This window comes from Liolophura sinensis, chromosome 5 (assembly GCF_032854445.1).
Source record: "Liolophura sinensis isolate JHLJ2023 chromosome 5, CUHK_Ljap_v2, whole genome shotgun sequence".
NCBI classification, from domain to species: Eukaryota; Metazoa; Mollusca; class Polyplacophora; order Chitonida; family Chitonidae; genus Liolophura; species Liolophura sinensis.
In genome coordinates, this window is record NC_088299.1 from 5,151,845 (window position 1) to 5,168,075 (window position 16,231).

A 16,231-nucleotide genomic window follows, 5' to 3' on the forward strand; every position below is an offset into this window, starting at 1 on the left:
AGACTAACATTGCTAGAGACTTACATTACTGCAGATTAATATTGCTACAGACTGACGTTGCTACAAACTGACATTACTAAAGATGGACATTCCTACAGACTGACATTGCTACAGACTGACATTGCTACAGACTAACAGTGCCAAAAAATCAACAATGACACTGCTGCAGCATTGCAGAAACAGGACGAGAGAATAAAGATTACTCTGATCCTAATAAAATGTTACCTTTGAGGACTGAAGAAAAATCCTGATGGGGCCTTCCGTATTCCTCACATCTAACTATTTTGCCATTTCACGACGGCCCGTTTCTTATGTGATTCACTTTGATTTAGATACGATACGATATAGATTATGTTTATGTAATTGAAATAATTGTATGAAGTAAATGAAGGCTCGTGAAGCTGATTTTAAAATGTATATGTTTAAGGCACGTTGTATTGGCACTAAGCCTCATTAACGTAGTTAGGGTTGTCCATATGCACAAGTTGTTAGATAACATTACGTACAGAATACCGTGTAAACTCAGAGTAGGAACGACAATGTGACAGTGAGCAAATGGTCACACCTAACCGGCGAAATACGGCCTGTTGTCAGTTTACCACAGTTACTTTGTATTCGTAACCCACAAGAGAGAGAGGTCGAAAGTTTAAGAGGAAATTATCTGACGTGGTCTTCATGTTCTACCCATCAAAAAGTCATTAAAGGCCACTAAAAACCACCATAAACCCATCTTAATTTCCTCCACGAGATGCCCAATTTGGGAGGGTATGTCGGATGACAGCATTGAAGTCTTTTTAAACACAAACCAATTTCATAGCAGGCATTGCCCAGACGTCCGCAGCGGGAAAAGTTCAGACGTATTGAATCAGTATCATATTTTCTTGGAAAATGTTAATCTTAATGGATTTTCTTGAGCGCGCTGTCAGGAAGAGAATGCTATTTGCTTGTATCTAACATGACAAACTGCTTTCAGAGACGTGACAGGCTTCCTTTATAAACCTGTGTCTATGCAAACAGCCATTGTTAATATTTTTGAAACTTTGCGTTCGTCATTGTTTTAAACACAAGATTTCTCTGCTGTCATCAGAGCTCTTGGGAAGTTTTTTGACGGTTTAAAGGCAAGTCTGACAAAGGTTTCTGAAGCTGCTTTGGATGCAAAGTGTTATTTATTTTGCCCTTTCCATCGCTTACGCTGACTCGGGTAGGTCTTTGTTTCGTTTGTTTATTGATTTATTTATCTCATTTGAGTTTTACGCCAAAAGTAAGAATTTAGAACCCATACAACTGCAATAAAATTTGTGAATTGATGACACCGAAGTGCCTGGAGTACCCACCGTCATTCGCCAGGTACACATGACGTTGCTCGTTCGAATCCACGTTCTGTTAGTTCAGTTTCGGCTTAAAGTCAGGAGGGGGCCTCCGTGGCTCAGTTGGTTAGCGCGCTAGCATAGCGTTATGACCCAGGATTCTCTCACCAATGCGGTCGCTGTGAGTTCAAGTCCAGCTTATGCTGGCTTCCTCTCCGGCCGTATGTGGGAAGGTCTGCAGCAACCTGCGGATGGTCGTGGGTTTTCTCCGGGCTGTGCCCGGTTTCCACCCACCATAATGCTGGCCGCCGTCGTATAAGCGAAATATAAGTGAGTACAGCGTAAAACACCAATCAAATAAATAAATAAATAAAGTCATGATATTTGCCTGGAACACTGGATTGTCTCCGGGCACTCTTGTGCTCCCCAGGCATAAACCGTTCTCTTTATTGTTAGAATCAACATATTTACATGTGCAGGCGTATACATATCATTTTATTGTTGATTTCGGAACATCTGACATCAAACTATGACAAATGATATGACAAATGGGCTATGTTATCATTTCGCCCGAGAAAACAAAATATGTATCTCTGTTTGGAATATTACAATTCAACAGACGATACGGTATAGATGCAATAAAACTAATAGCGGTATAACTATAATGGTGTACCACGTAAAGAATAAAATGTCGGACAGAGAAGTACATATTCCGTTTTATTTGTAATAGTTTTAAATTCTCCTGTTTTAAAATTGGTTGCGATTACTTTCGGCACATTTTTACACGACAACAGTAAACCTTACTACCGTCGTGTAAGTGCAAAATTCCTGAGAAATGATTTCAAAATATAATCGCATATACTAGTACGTGATTCTAACGTTAGTTGTTTAAACGAGATTTCTGTCGACCATTAGTTCTGAATCAAGTCCTGCTTTAAGGACCATTGGAGATTCGTGTTGGGTACATCCTTCGTTGGTTTCTGATAACAGTTTTATTTGTACATACAACATTACGACATTGTTTGCTCCTGACTGACTAACAACCGCGATGGACTGATATATTTGCTGATTCAGCCCTGTTGCGATTAATGGGTACAGTAATCACTTGGGTTTATTTTGATTGCAATTGACCAGATCTGTCTATGAATTTTTCCTGCAGGCGTTGCGGTGAATTGCTTAATGGTTTATGTCATTGCCGTGCTTTTACCAGAATTATGAAACGTGTACACAAGAGGTTCATCGTATTCGCCTTACACCGAGCTCTGAGAAGGCAATAGCATGGCCACGTAGAAGAAAAACCTGTTCAGCTCATTTTAACAACGTATCGGTTAAAACAGCGGCTACAAGGTCGGACAGTACTAAAATACTGTTCTTCAAAATTAAGGGTACTGCAGGGACACGCAAGCTAAAGAACAACAAACACATTTGCATCTCAACACTAGAGAAACATTGATGAAAGACATTATTCTTATGCTGGGCTGAACTTTTTTGTATCAGTTTCTATGTTCTGTTTTTTTTTTTTTTTTGTTTTGTTTTTTTTTCTTGGTCACACTGGCTAAGCAAATACGCAAGGTTATTTTCCAAAACCCGATATTACATGGTTTAACATAATACTCTTGTGAATAGTATGATTTATCACATGTAGTGATATATGTTATTGGCTTTGTGGTGGGGAAAGCGTATATCATCATGCACAGCGGGGGTCCAAGGCCAGAGAGCGTAAATCACGTTACTACAGGAAAGAGAAACACATCAGTAAGTTAAATAAAAGTAGTACATTTATCAGTTCTAGAACACGTCCTATATATCTACATTATCTCTCCACCCTTTGTGCGGGAATCTGATGAAAGCAGTGGCCGTACTTTCTGGGTGTCTAGTTTTTCGTCGCCTTCGAGCATTGACTTCGACACTTGGTGTTATTGCCTTATCTTACAATAGGATAAGTTATTTCCATTGAGATTGTCTGGCTAAACATATAATCCAATAACTCTGCGCTGAACGGGTCACCAGGGAGACAGGTTTTTCTGGGTTAACCGCTTAATCATTGTCCCAGGAAATCACATAATATCACCTTGCCGTAGGTTTCATCTTCCCTACGGTGTGAACGATTGTAAAAACGGTCATGGAATATACCAGATGTTTTAATTGGCCCACCCGTTCTAATTTCAGTTTTGAGAACTACCTTTCTTGATTGTACATGTAAATCCAATCTTCCCTGTACACCGGATGTAGCTGGAGACCACGTCCTGGAATAAAGCTTCTGTTGGTGTGAGATAAGGTTGGTTTTATGTAGCTAAGGAGTTCTCCGGACAGGGTTTCCTCAGCTTCTCAACCTGATCATTCGTGACCTGTACACGTGAAAACACTGATAAGGATCCCCAAATTGACGCTTAAATAAACGCATTTATAAGTCCAAAAAATTAATGCAGACCATGTCATTACACAGGTAACACCGCAAAATATGTGTTGATGTGACACATAACTCAGAACAACTGTTATTCTTTCAAACAACCATGTGTGCTTTCTTTAATCTCAGAAACTGGATTTATTTGTTGACTTGATTGGTGTTTTACGCTGTACCCGTGAATATTTCTCTTATTTAACGAAGGCCTGCATGAGAAATCTGATGGTTTATGTGTATTTATATGGGAATTTGCTGGCAGGAAAACTACATAAATGCTTAGGAAATGTCGAGCAAACGTACCAACGAAATATTACCCTGACCGTATAACCAGTGTTTCCAGAAACCACTTCATCATGTTCAACTTACCAAGTTCAGGCAGTGATTTTATGCATTCACCTGTTATTATTGGCGTATCAATAAAACAAATATTTTCTTTCGATTCTGTCAATAGTGACAACACTGGAGAGGCTAGTTGTCGATCTCTCTGACAGTAAATAGCTGTTAAATTTATCAATGTTATCTCACTTATATTAATTTAGTTCATGAAATGCCAGATTTTGCGAGGAAAATTTGACAGATGTTTTATTTGAGTTTTCAACCTTACATTTTGCGGTCTCGTTCATTCGGGGTAAAGAAGAGACAATTTAATCAGATCAGCGTTTTTGATTTCAGTTCCCGTGGGAAAGAAAAATGGGAGAATTGAACACTATAAAATCAATACTGCACTTTGTTGGAAAATATCACCATTTTGCCGCTATTTTCCTAAGTGCCACTCTATCCTATCGTGTTCTACATTGTCAAGTTTCAATTCGCTATTTCAAAACTGACGAACAGCTATTACTTTTAAAAAAGTCCACTTTGAAGAAATTGACTGATAAAATTTAACCACTGCTATTGATGACTGAAGATACTAAAGTATTACAAGGTTTGTGCGTTCTGGAAAAAAAAAAGAAAAAAAAGAAACGGTCTGTTGTGCTCTTCATTGTAAACCCATAGTTATAACAACGTATGCATAAAATAGGGGTGATATTTACAATCAGAACCAAACGTATCTCAGAATAATCTTTATTTATTGATGTGCTGCATGTAGAACTAAATATTCCTGTTACACGTAGAATCTATACTTTCGGAAATGTGCATCTGTATCAATCTGGACGCAGACTGAGTGACAATGGCAATGCATTGTGTTAACTGCAGACTGTCCTGGAGTGACAGTGGCAATGCATTGTGTTAACTGCAGACTGTCCTGGAGTGACAATGGCAAAGCATTGTGTTAAGTGCAGACTGTCCTGGAGTGACAATGGTAATGCATTGTGTTATCTGCAGACTGTCCTGGAGTGACAGTGGCAATGCATTGTGTTAACTGCAGACTGTTATGGAGTGACAACGGCAATGCATTGTGTTAACTGCAGACTGTCCTGGAGTGACAATGGCAATGCATTGTGTTAACTGCAGACTGTCCTGGAGTGACAGTGGCAATGCATTGTGTTAACTGCAGACTGTCCTGGAGTGACAATGGCAATGCATTAACTGCAGGCTGTCCTGGAGTGACAATGGCAATGCATTGTGTTAAAAAGGAATAATACATGTTGACTTTGACGCCATCTATATATTTAAGGAACAGTACTTTGGAGGATCACTCATAATTAAACGTGTCAGTTGACATGCTATTGCAGAATAAACCGTTGTTGTGCTTAAATATATAAGGACTTCCAAACACTCAAAATCACGGATAGGAAATATAACCGTAATGAAATGAAACACCCATGATTTTTATGCTAATTGTAACACATCTGTCGCGCACTCTACGTTAACCGTCGGGGAAATTATGGGCGTAAAAGCCCGGGCTTCTGAGGAAAAATGCTAAAATATTAATTCGCATACACAATTGCACACCAATATTTACGCGTGTACGTGACGTAAATGTGTAAAACAATTATAAATACAGAATTGATGATATGTTTGAATAGAAATCAAATGTTTAATGGAATGTATTAAATTGTTCAGGAGATGTGTTCTCTTTTTGAGTCCTAGTCCTAGTTCTGTGGCTGAAATGGTGAGCACCATTCATTTTCAGTGCAGTGACTGATATATATATATATATATATATATATATATATATATATATATATATATATATATATATATATATATATATATATATATATATATATATATTTATGGAATGAGCAGTATTTCAAATAGACGTGGAAAAAGTACCTAATTTATTTACTTGTCATCCAAGGTGACTGTATAAGAGTGGCATATTCATTTCCCCCATTTCTTCAGACTCTAAACTGTCGAGGCGAGACTTGTAGAGTAATTCCGGTGGTACGCATGCTAGTCCCTTGATAGTCTAATTCCTTGATTCCACCTAATAGGCAATTTAAAACCTATATTTTAGGCTTTTCATTTGCTTTTCTATATAGCTGTCATTTAGATATATTAGGTATCGTCTGCTAATAGTTGAAGAGAAGGTTTAAACTTGTTAATTGGCCATATAAATAATGCCGATGCTTTCTTGAAGAGTTAATTTAAAGATGAAACAATATCATTAGTATTTACAAATATCACTAGATGCGATGTCAGTGAACGAGAATCAAAAACGGATCCCTGGTGAGTTAGTGTCTTTCATTATTTAACGTTTCTTCTTCTTGACAACTGTCAGACCACTTAGGGATTTTAGAACTCATCATGTTTGAAATATATTCAATTATCTCAGAGGATTACACCCATCAATATCTGATGCATTTAATTTGCCTTTTATGTGTTTTTGTGTCTATTGTGCCTAGCACCATGGCTTAAGCATAATTAGGTAGAAAAGTGCAGTGTTGTTAATTGCAATTAATTAGACGTCACTGGTCTAGAATTACTCAGCATGCAATGTTGTCATCACATTTACCATAGAATAACATTAAACTGAAAGATCAACAATTTGTGATTTGATTTCAGTTGTTTCTAGATCTTGTTTCATGAATACACGACCCGGACACACTTAAACCACATTTAATATAAGAGATTAATTAAATAATTCATAAAATGAAAGTGACGCACGTGGTGCATGTAAGCAGTGCAACAACAACACAATATTAATATAAACCCAGTCCATCACGTGGGCTAGTTGATTGTTGTTTATGGACTTACACTATCACGCAAAGCGCATCTTCCTCTGGCACGACGAACTAGGTAGCTAATCCGGCCTGGGCTCTGCTCTGTGTATTGGTGTGTTTTCACTGCCGTATTTTAGCCAAAGGTCATGGCTCCAATTGCCACCCGATGTTTACCAGACATTTACGATGAACACACTTGGATTGACATCATTTAGCTCGTTGTCTGTTTACATTTATACGAATTTTACAGTGAATAGCAAAGTCAGACCTTTACTAATGTGAGACCTGACCTGATCGAGTTGCATGGACCTGAATTTTTCTCAGCTAAAGTTTCATGTACCAACGCTCCCTTTGCATTCGTTGACGATCTAACTGCATTTAGTTTTATGGGTTCTGCATTTACTCCTACGAGTACAATGTACTACATTTATTCTGATGGGTACAATGTATAACATTTACACTGATGAGTACAACATTTACTCTGATAATTATGGCATTCGTTCTGATGATTACGACATGTACTCTAATGAGTACGACATTTACTCATATGGGTAGATATGGAACTCTTTTCCCACAAAATGGCGACAGAGGCCAAATCTGAAATGACCAAAGTTCTCTTGCAGTGCATTTGTAATACGTCACTATTTGCCCACAAAACGTCATCGGAAAGGTAGTGATGAACCACAAGCTGCACAGCTTATTTTAGGCAGGGAAACAAGGATACCGCGAATCAGATTCACATCAATCAAATGATCTTCCTGATTTGGTAACTAACTTTTTTATTTGATTCAAGAATTGTTTATGTTAGTAATGTGTAATTTTCCATGTTAAATTAGTTTGAGTATCGAGTCGAATTTTGTTTTCTTGTATCAGGTTGTTGCTGACATTGTCATCTCGCTCAGAGTATGATGGTTTTCATGACGCATTCTGGTTTAATACGATGTTCTATACACCTCCACCAAAAAACTCCAGGTAATTGTCGCGGGTGTGTAAAACGTTGCCGTATTTGACGCACGTTCTCATCATGACGTCACCACCCTGGCCCAAAGACCGGTGAGAAACTCACTGTCAGGTGAACCACTGATTTTTGGGGAGATTTTTGTCAGATAAGACAAAATATAGATGTATATAGCTGTTCAAAATATTACATAAATATAAATATTCTGAATTTCTTCCCGGCAAAATTTTACTTACAATTGATGAATGTCTGCAAATTCAATCGGGAAATTGTCACTTTCGAAAATTGGTTGCGAACACAACTCCGAGTGATTAAGTGAATGCTTGGGATTTAACGTCGTGCTTAACAATTCGTTTTAGTCATACGACGACAAAGGCGTGCTTAGAGTGCATGTATTGTGCCTCCGTGTTGAAGGACGGATTTCCACCGCTCTATTATCTAGTGCTGCTTCACTGAGACGACTTACCGAAGGCAAGTAAGCCGACCCACCCGAGGCATTATACTTATACGGGTTAACGAGTCGTTGCACTATCCCCTTAATGGTGAACGCCACAACTTCCTCTTTTAAGGTCTTACATGTGACCTCCACCTAGGTTTTACCCTGGATCTACGGGTCTCGCAGAAGACTAATAATTGTTGCTACGCAGTTGTGTTTCCAAATATTTTAACCTATTTGATGCCAACTTGGGTCAGGTGAATGCTTGGGTAACCTGCCAAATATCGTTGTCGAAGAGAAAAAAAAGTTTTGACTTATGACGTTGGATACATCTCTGACAGTTGAGGTATTTGTATATTTTCTTATTGTTCTGTCGTACGCTTTTCCCTGAGCATATCTGACGTCCCCATCATACAATACATCATAACATGTCTGTAGGGATTGTCTGGCGGTAACTTTAATTCAATGACTGGGTGTTGTGGGTGCCATAAGATAGATTAGCTTTGTTCGTTCGGTAATTACTGCGTTAGGATAACCTCAATTTATAGCCATGGCGGTTCAAACAGTTATCTCTTTTTAAAATATATATAATTTTTAGAGAAGATCGTAACTCGGAAGTAGAAGTAGTCAGTCGTTTCCAGTGATGTCGGGGAGACATACATGTGTTTTCCTGCTCATAATTAAATTCAAAGGTCTATAGGAAGGGTATAAAAGCGCCTCAATATCATCCTATTGCACCTCTCTCCTCTCTTGGGGTTTAACGTCGTACTCAACAATTTTCCAGTCATATGACGACGAAGGAATCATTAGGGTGCATGCACGTGTAATGTGCCTCCTTGTTGCAGGACGGATTTCCACCGCTCTTTTATTTAGTGCTGCATCACTGAGACGACTTACCGAAGACAAGTAAGCCGCCCCGCCCGAGCCATTATACTGATACGGGTCAACCAGTCGTTGCACTATCCCCTTCATGCTGAACGCCAAGCGAGGAAGTTACCACTTCCTCTTTTAAAGTCTTAGGTGTGACTCGACCAAGGATTGATCCTGGATCTACCGGTCCCGAAGCGGACGCTCTACCAACTGTGCTATCCGGGCCGGTCATCCTATTGCAACTGTTCATATAAACACAGAGGTGATATCAAAGAACCTATACAAAATTTTGAAAAAAGACACATTTTGTTTACGTTCATGTTTATTACAGTATGGCTTTAATAAAAGGACCTCAAATACTGATGTCATTGTATTTATATAACTGAAAAAAGCAGTTAAATATTACGAAAGTCGTTTATCTCTGGCCATATAAGATGTCTGGAGATGGGAACCTGAGACTCCAATGCATATTGTTAAAAATAACTACAGTAATACAGGATTTTTCTTTGGGTATTGGAGTATCTCAATATCGTCTAGATTGTCCGATACTGTCACATTGATGGACGTTTGCATTAAAATTGTGACGCAATTGCTTTCTGATTCCTCATTTTCTCCCACAAATAAGAGAGAATTTAATCAAAGCTATGTTGATTTTGTCAAGACCTGTGAACAGAGGGCTGAAGAAATTCAGTATTGTACAAATCAATATCGTTTTTTCTTCGTCTTCTGTTTGGAAAATTTGAAAATTGTCTTCCGTTGTCCTGACTACCTTATCTGTCAAGGCTTTGCGCTCATCCAATTCGGCAAGATGAAAAGATAAGGACTGATAGGCTTTAAAATATATGATAGGCCAAACTTCCATGCTTTTCATGAATGGTGACCAGAAGCTTGTTTCTTTTAAAGTTTTGTCTTAAAAGATTTAAACACTGTTGTAAGAAAGAATATCATTAAATATAGGTTTTTCTAAATCTTTGCAAGTATAAAATGATTAATTACTTTGAAACTGAACAACTATTTAGATTAAAACAGCAGCATTGGAAAGCATGCTAAAATCCTTCCGTTGAATATTGTTGACTGGAATTTAAACTATTAGCACTGTGAAAAATTGCTTTTTGTTAGTGCAGCGATATCAAAATGCCTGTTAGTCATATATTAAAAGACTTACACAGCTGCGAGTACAACTAGAGCTGCAACTACTACGTGATAATTGGCAAATGGTCACAATAAACCAATGAATTATGTCTTATTTTCAATTCATCTCTGTACTAAGTTGATTTGTTACACTGTGATTTCAGTGAAAATGGACGTTAGTATCATTATCTTGTACGAATTTTACTTCGTGTTACTTACCAGTTATGAATTATTTTTGGAGTTTTCTTAGAGACAATCTTGCCCTCTAAGCTGTCATTCGTCTTCTGTTGGTTTGTATCTTGTTTTCTCTAAATTGTGTACAGTTTTAGATCAGGGGATTTTCCAGGTAACCCACTCAATCCCAACACCTGACAAAACAGTAATCATCCAAGTAAGGAAATCACTCATTATTTTTAATTAATTAACGCAATCAGTGTACGAGATTTACGCATGAATTGATATGATTTTACAACAATTACGATGGACTGTTTGAATAGTGGTTTGACCGGTGATATACATGTAGGCCATATGTTAACATCAATTCCATATACATTTGCTGAATTTAAACCTGAAGGGTATGTTTGAGTACATTTATCAAACACGATATTTGAAGCTTAGAAAGCAGACATCTGGGTGTACTGACCCAGACCTTCCGGTTGCTTAGTTCCACACCGGAGTTGTCGATTGCTGTGGAGAATTTTGGTGGGGACGAATGAATATGACTGGAATGATTTCACCAGCACGCAATAAAAACATTATTTGTGATAGGACAACGCCCACCTGACTACATAACGGAGCTGAAGTTGATAACCGCATACTTCAGTTAATGGGAATCCGAGAGGCTTTTCTGGTTGTTCTTTGTCGTAAACTGGAGAGTCTCTGAACAAACACTCTACCTCCTTTCTTCATCATATTTCAGACATGAAATATATTTCCACGGTAGAGAACATTTACCCTTCTATGCGGTCAAGAAACCATTGCTATCTTAAATCTAAAAATTTAGACATGACGTAAATCAAGGATCTAAAGGGCTATAGTGAAAACCTGCGGTTTTTGGAATGACACTAGACATGCTTCACATAACAGAAATAACTAACACGAAATATATGTCAGATGAAAAACCATTTAACGCTATCTAAGAAAGCAGTTCAATTTTTTATTTTTACCGACTCAATTTCCGGGGAAATATCAGCGTTTTAGTGCTTTGGATGTTTCCACCGATTGCACCCTAAACGGACTATGCTAAACATACATGTGGGTATCACGTGACTGATATCTTAGAATCTGATACCTTAAAAGGGCATATTAGGTTGCTCATTTTTTACAAAACCTAATGTATTTTCCCGGCCAGTGTTTAATTTTGTTTCATCTGATATATACTTTATTACAGTGTTCGCGTTACCTTTCAAACCATAGTCTTTCAGACATGAAATAAACAGATATCATGCAATATGGAAATACATGAAGAAAATCTTACGTCTGTCTAACATGTCTAAATCAATAATCTCCAATATTATTAACTTGGATTCAGCAAGGAGAAGTAGGTGTGATGATAAAACGTTAGATCCTGTCCTCAGAACCGACCTACTACATGTAAGACTTTTCAGTGTAAAATTATATGCTTATTTATGAACGCCAAAGTGCTTCAGGGTCCAGACTGGCAGCGGGCATTTATATTCCTTTTACAGTGTGATTAATACATATATGTTTGTTAGCAGTTTGCAAAGCGTCGACGCAAAGGTAGGCTCATTTAACTAACTGCACAAGTTCGGCCCAGATTACTTTTGTCAGAAAACATTCGACCTTATTAAAATCAGAAAGAATAAAATAAAATAGCAACAACGATAGGCTGACTGGATTAATACACTTTTGATCGTGTCTCCGATTTTGATTTTATGTGGATAAGTTCAAGACATGTTACCTTGTCACCAAGTTTATCTGTAACTGCACTTTCGTCCTTTCAAATCTTGTCGACACGCAAGGTCAAAGCTTGGGTAATCACGTCCCCTAATGACTTCCTGTAATCATTAGCAGACACACAAGGTGTAACTATGACAGACATGCAATTTTAGCGAAACATAGATCCAGACGATAAATAAGTGATTTTCACGACATGCAAGTTGATGTACTTACATGCACAATTCTTCAGTGTTATTTTGAAGGATAGGTTATTCAATTATTACTAGATTAGTCTGTACTTATACTGACCAAGCTGTTCAAACACTTGAATGAAAGAGCGGACTAAATGATCCCGGTGATGGTTGGTCGTGGGGAAATATTTTAGTTCATTGCTGATGTCCTCAACTACACGGGTCATGTCCTAAACAGACTTCTAGTGGAGATCTCCCTGGGGCTTGTATTCGCTTGTTATAGAGATTTCTGGTCAGACCATTATGTTAAGCGTCAACAGAGAGTGGAAAGTAAAATTTATAGGCTGACACTAGAAGCGTCTGTCGATTGATGTGCTTCCATTATATCTGACTGGAACATGTCTGAAGGACATTCAATGAAAATAACGACGTAAAAGCCCAAGCATGCATGCATACATAATACATACATACATACATACATACATACATACATACATACATACATACATACATACATACATACATATATACATACATACATACATACATACATACATTCTATGAATTCAGAGTGTTGGAAAATTTTTTTTCACACACACACATATTTGCTCGTAAGAGCTTAATTCCTAAATATAGGCTGGTTTCTTCTGGTTGTCTAGAGGTGGTTAGAATTATGGAAACATTATTCAGTTTTACAAGAACTTGTCAAGTAACAGCGTTGTGCATTAACTGGAATTTCCATAGAATCTGGGAAGCAATCTAGCCATATGACACAAAAGGATGCGTTGGTTTGGCCATGAATGTTTAACAATTGAACAATTAAATCCTGCATGTTACCGGCGTTATGATGTTTAACGCAGATGTCAAGAAGCTTTTAATCATTCTACAACAGACACAAGAAGAACCAATAAAACCACAGATATTTAGTGATGCAAGGAATAATGAATTGAATATGTTTTGATTTCTCTGTTGACGGGTAGTCTTCCAGCGCACTGTTAATCAGCTTATGTAATTTTCGTGCTCGGGCTGTAACAAAAGCAATAATTAAGCATTCATCGAAGAAAGAATAGGCTTTCTTTTCTGATTGATGTCAACTATTATATGTCGTTTTCCAGATCCGTTCATTTACGTCTGTGGATATGATATATTTTAGTGATTAGTTTTAAACACAGGCGCCAGACAAGCGAACCGTGGTAATTATAAAAATAATTGGAGTTTACAGCGCATGTTTAACAGTTGAAAGAGACATAATTATCAGGGTAGCCTTGGCATGGTGATACTGAATGCTAAGCAGTTTTAACTATAGTTTTAATTGTAAGTATTGTATTCCCTCTATTCATCTATAGGCCGTCCTTAAAGAAAATAACTAAGCATGGTAGATTTGTTAGTAAATTTGAGACCAAGGTCCAGCACATGTAAATTACTTGTAGATCAAAAGAAGCATTTCAGGTCGATGATCGCAAAAGTCATTCAGTAATAAAACACCCGTTGCTCTTCCATATCATAAAACATTGACATGCTGTTTCACAATAAATCGTCACTTGGTTCAGAGAAAACGCACCAATTGACATACTATTTCACAGTAAATAGTCACTGGGTTCAGAGAAAACGCACCGATTTACATGTTATTTCACAGTAAATCGTCACTGGGTTTAGAGAAAACGCACCCATTGACATGCTATTTCCCAGTAAATAGCCACTGGGTTCAGAGAAAACGCACCAGTTGACATGCTGTTTCACAGTAAATAGTCACTGAGTTCAGAGAAAACGCACCCATTGAAATGTTATTTCACAGTAAATTGTCACAGGGTTCAGAGAAAACGCACCAATTGACATGCTGTTTCACAGTAAATTGTCACTGGGTTTAGAGAAAACGCACCAATTGACATGCTGTTTCACAGTAAATAGTCACTGGGTTCAGAGAAAACGCACCGATTTACATGCTATTTCACAGTAAATCGTCACTGGGTTTAGAGAAAACGCACCAATTGACATGCTGTTTCACAGTAAATTGTCACTGGGTTCAGAGAAAACGCACCGATTTACATGTTATTTCACAGTAAATCGTCACTGGGTTTAGAGAAAACGCACCCATTGACATGCTATTTCACAGTAAATAGTCACAGGGTTTAGAGAAAACGCACCCATTGGCATGCCGTTTCACAGTAAATCGTAACAGGGTTTAGAGAAAACGCACCCATTGACATTCTATTTCGCTGTAAATCGTCACAGGGTTTAGAGAAAATACGAAAACGATGTCTACATCCCCTTTCTTGTAAAAAGAAGGTCAATTCAAGAAGAGGAAATGGAATCTTAATGAACTAAAACACAGGCCAATTAATGTACAAAAGAGATCGATCGTTAATTTTCAATAAAGTCTTTACAGCCCTTATCTGCATTCAACTGTAATTCAAGACAATCTATAAAACCACTTCATACAACGGCATAGCCAGTAAAGCTCTCTACATCTCGTGATATCTGCATAGCGCTTTGACCTCAACTATGAAATGAATATTGCTTTCCACTGTCGTTAAAAGACGAACGAACGTGACAGCATGGGAACGGCATACTGATGTATCTCTCCCCCCAACCCCTACTCCCACCCCATCCCCTCCCACTACTCACACACGCACGCACGCACACAAGCTCACAAGATATGCAAATCTATCTGAACACTAATTTTTATACATTTATTTCATTGCTGTTTTCCGCCGTATTCAAAGGTGTTTTATTTATACGATGGGGGAACCAACAACTATCCACAGTCTCAATACTAACGTGGTAAGTATAACATTTTTACGGGATATTCGCAACCATAAAACACTGAATAATTTCTTGGCACTATCTTAACAGTGATTAATAACAAATGGATGTTTTCCCCTTTTTTCTTTGCTTTTCTCAGCAGTTGTCATAGCTATTTACGTCTACTGAGTCTTTTCTGAAAATTATTGAAGATTATATTTCAACTGACCAATTGCTGTAAATATTAAAAAATATGCATAGAAATAACGCCGATACCTTTCAGAGAAGAACCAACCAGTCATATAAGACGCAGTTTTATCACTACAGTTCACTGTCAGTAAAAGATCAACAGAATCAAAAACGGTTCCCTAGTGAAATGGCGCCTTTGAAAATACCGTTATTCTGCTTAAAACTGTCCGCTAACCTGTAGACATGCGAGCTCTCATTATATCATAGCTATCACAAAAAGGATTATCATTAATGCCTTATGCACTTCTTTGCGTTTTAATTTACTTTTTATATCTATTAGTTTAAAAAGTAATAGAAGAAAACAGTCTTTTTTATTCTTTTTACTTTGACATATTCTGAATTGGAAGTATTCCCACCGAGCCGTTTTTAAAAAGTGTTTGGCAGTAGAAACCTTTATTTATTCTCCTTTTATTAATTGTTTCAATAATCATTACTTTGTCTACTTGTAAGAGCCCATCACCAGTGCCCACTTATTTATACCAACGACACCAGGGCCTACTGGACCCAAGCCTCTATATCCTATATACTGTGAACAAAGGCGAACAAATCATTTTTTGTCACCTTTTGTCCTTGTTGTTGTTGTCACCATACGTAACGTCTCAAAGATCGATGACAAATGCTGTTGTCAATTGTGACTTTTCTCTGGTGTAATGCCTGCTCGTTGTTGGTTTTTTAAGGACTGTTTCTTTTAGGACTTGTGAAGTGTTTTGTTCACGTCCTCATCGTGACATCACCACAGTGGGTCAGTGACAGACTGCCAACTCGATGTCAAGTCGACCGAAAGTTTGGCAAAACATTTGTTTTATTGATCAGATACAGGGAAGACTGTTTAAAATATTTCATAAACATAGACACTTTGAATTTCTTTCAAGCAATCGTTCACTGACCGTTGATGAATGTCTATGACTTGCGTTGGGGAATGGGCACTTAAGAA